This window comes from Pyxicephalus adspersus, chromosome 4, assembly GCF_032062135.1.
Source record: "Pyxicephalus adspersus chromosome 4, UCB_Pads_2.0, whole genome shotgun sequence".
In the NCBI taxonomy this organism is placed as follows: Eukaryota; Metazoa; Chordata; class Amphibia; order Anura; family Pyxicephalidae; genus Pyxicephalus; species Pyxicephalus adspersus.
The window spans coordinates 9,836,080-9,840,277 of record NC_092861.1 but is presented as its reverse complement, the minus strand read 5'-3'; positions in this window follow the sequence as shown (position 1 = coordinate 9,840,277).

Here is a 4,198-nt window from a genome sequence, read left to right as displayed (position 1 = left end):
ACAGTACCACATTCCTAATGTGTGCTGGGACATCATAGCAGGGAAATTGGACAGGGCCACACTGGCAGAGTTCCACCCACTGTATGTGATTGACATGCACTTCCACTTACGGTTCAAGCTGCTCTCCAGTGTTAAAAATGCCACCAACTCAAATCAGCTGGCTCATCAGAAGTATAGGAAGAGCAGGAAGAGGCTCTGAGATGGAGCGGGGACCGCATTGGTAACTGGCATCCAGAGTTGGGAACTGTGCAGGCGGCATCAGTTAAAGCATGAGGAGGAGGGGTTGGGGCCTGAGAAGGAGCAAGGAAGGCATTTGAGGTTGAGGCCATCACCCATATGGACAGTGTCGAAGCTGTAGCTATCGGAGACATGAATGGATCAATGAGATTCCAATCCGTACCAACTATGTAGCGAAACCACATGAAAGGGAACGGGATTGGCGGAATCAATGGAGCAAGAAGACCCTGTTGAGCTTGAGTCTAGTCTGGCATCTAGAGCTGGGTACTGGGCAGTAGGCAGGTGGCAGCAGTAAGAGCAGGAGGAGTAACACAGCCATACACACTATGTCTCATGGCCTGCCGCTTCCTCCTCATGCTATTACTGCTGCTGCCTACCCACTGCCCAGTACCCAGCTCTAGATGCCAGACTAGACTCAGGCCCAACAGGGTCTTCTTTCCCCGCTTATTCCGTCAAGCCCGTTCCCTTTCATGTGGTTTCACTACATAGTTGGTACGGATTTGAATCTCGTTGATCCATTCATGTCTCGGATAGCTACAGCTTCGACACTGTCCATATGGGTGATGGCCTCAACCTCAAATGCCGTCCTTGCTCCTTCTCAGGGCCCAACGCCTCCTCCTCATGCTGTATCTGATGCCGCCTGCACAGTTCCCAACTCTGCAAATCAAGAACACCACAACTAAAATCTATCTTCAGCCCCAAATTTTCAACACCGTCCACTACATCCTCCCACCAGATATTTTACAAAATGTTTACAATTTTGTAAACTATTGGATGCATATCTATATTTCTAGGTGTTGTATACTGCAGAATGGATTAGTGATATACGTGACATTCTCTACAACAATATCCAGTGCCTGGGATGACATGATGAGACTCTAGCAGGAGACCGATCTATAGCATTCTTGGGTCACAAGAAGTTGGTTGAATGATGCTGGGGGTCATTCAGCCTAGAAGAGACTCGCGGCCCATAATGTGGGAGGAAGTACTAGTGGAGTGCTTACATTTCTGACTGATAAGGGGTGAATAGGATAACGTGTTCTCTAGTAATCAGTTGCATTATGGATGTTCTAAGTCATAATGGACTACTGAATGTCTATTATATAGGCAGACAGAATTAGTGTGATAAGAGTCTCATCAAAACTGCAACCAGAAATCAGAGCACGTATAAAGACACTATATGGCAAAAAAATATATGAACACCTGACCATTACAACTATATGAGCTTCTTGGACATCCCATTTTAAAACCAGGGATTTTAATATGGAGTTGACCCCTCCTATTGTGGCTTCACCAGCCTCCGCTCCTGTGGGAATGCTTTGTACAAGAATTTAGAATGTGGATGGGATTTTGTGCCAAATTACCTAATTTATCATGTGATTTGTGAAAATGTGATTTTTATGTGATTAGATGCACTGAATTGGAAGAACCAACTTGCAATTGGTGTTCCAATTTATCACACAAGTTTTTGTAAGGGTTGAGGTAAGGGCTCTTTACGGGACATTCAAGTTCTTCCACATCCAACATCTCCAACCATGTCCTATTGAAGCTGGATTTGTAAATAGGGATGAGCTGGAACAGAAAACGACCTTCAAAAGTTCTGAATGTTCTTATTACTAAAATAAGTCCCCATGTATTTAATATTAGCTTCATATTCAATATACTGCCCTACTGAAGCCTATTTACACCTTCAAAGTATTTTAGGGTTGCAGTCTCACTCCTCCCCCACATCCTACTTTCTCTTCTTTCCTTAAGAATAAACATAATAAGTTCCTATATATACATTGTCACACTTGTGTTAATGGAATAATGAAAGTAATGGACAGACCGCATGGAACTCTCCATAGGTGCTTTCAGCAGCCAACCAGACCTTACATTTTGTAGAGAATAAGGTGTATAATTTCGATGTGTGCAAACTCTTTATTTCCAGAGCAGGTACATCTGGTTACCCATAACTTTGCTAGGTACACAACAAAGCAAAGGTATCGAAAGGAACCAGGCCACATTCTGCTCCACCTCTACCTCTATTCCTTCTCTACAATAGGTTCTACACATAGGGCCCAATAAACTATACGACTGTCGACACTAATGAATTCCTAAACCAAAATATCTTCATCGTATTTCTGCAGCAAACATACAGACAAAATTTAGGAACTATTCCTTTTAGTAATTTCTTTGGGGATGTTGTACAGTTACTCCTGGGTTACCTTTATTCTATCTTTTCCTCTTACTGCAAACAGAATGTAACTAGAAAACCTGGGGTAATACGGCATACATACCCAAAATTCAGTTCAGTTCAGCACTGGTCTCTGCCCTACTACTTCTTGCAGAAGTAAACTTTTGCATCACTTCCCATTGTGCACAGATTTTTGTTTGTATGTGGGTAACAGTGGCACAAACTCATCTTTTCCTAGAATCCATAGTAAGAGTAAAATGCCCCCCAGGCCTTGGTTTAAGGTTTACTCTTTAGGTTTTACTAACAAAGAAAGCATACTAACCAGTCGGGAACCAGTCTGAAGTTTATGTGTCTTAGCGATCAGCTTCAACAAAAGAAGTGTAAATCCATCAGTCCGCAAGCTCAAAATATACCCACACAGTGTCCTGTCTCATTCATATGTGACCACCTTCAAGGAACATGGGCATTATCCTATCAGTGATGACTTTAGTGTCTGTAAAACTCCCCAGTAACCAGTCCCCAGTCTAAAAGAATTGTTAGTGTTAAGCTCTTGCTCAGGTGTTATAACCCATCAGCACTCATTAGCACATTTGCTAAATATGGTCCACTGTGTATACATTTTACTCTCCATTTTTGTGCATAGTTCACTCTATAATATGTTTTACTCTTTTACCTATTATTACTGCCCTCGCTCACACTCTTTTTCTGCACAAACTCTCCACTAATATATCCTGCACACTCATCTCCTGCACAAACTGCCCACCAATATATCTTGCACAATCATCTTCTACACAAACTCTCTTCTAATTTATCCTGCACACTCCTCTCCTGCACAAACTCTTTACTAATATATCCTGCACACTCACACCTGGTCATCTGGACCAGGATCCAAAACATTTACTAGCAAATACCAAATTACTTTGAATAAATCCATTTTGATTTACTGGATCACCCAGCTTCACTGATGAAAGTGTGTCCTCTCCAGCCTTGGGGAGCTTTAATAAATCAGGACCAATGGCTGTAGTCTCTTTGATGATGTAAAAATGTTAATAATATATACTAATGTAAAAAATATTCCCCTTATTATTACAATATAATATTAGAATTGGAAATAGGATAAGATATGGGTGGTTGGCTAATGAGGCTCCTTGAGCTGGCACAGAAAGAGTGATTATCATTTTATCTGTTTAAGCTATTTGTATATTTAACAGCTCAAATGGTGCAAATAAATTAGTAGATGTATATTGTTGACATTCCTTTTGATTTAAAGGGTCGGACTACCTAAACCTAGAACAAGAAGACCTTGTAATGGTAATTATGATGGCTTTCTACCATCCTTGCTTTTTGTATTTATTTTATATTACACAGGGGTAGCTGCGGGTAGGGCAAACTGGGCCATTGGCCAAGACCTCCACCATCTTCAGTGGTCCATTTGATAGAATAGCAGGAATATAGGAACCTGGAATGCTGTGCATTGTGGTTCACACTTAGTATTTGCCCAGGGTCCCATTATGGCTCTGATATTATGGAGAAAGTTGGAAGAACAACTGAAACAGCATAGGTGAAGGGGATTACTCACAACTCCCAGGTAGAGAGGAACCAGAGTTATGGCATGGGAGTCTCATGGAATCCACAAACATATAAAAAGCCCAGGGGCTGACTCACATCAAACACAAACAACTTTGCAACTTTTAGCTTTGTTTTATGTTTATTATTATTTTCTTTTTTTTTTACATCATCACAAATAAATACATACATCTTAATAAAATATATAAATATATAAAT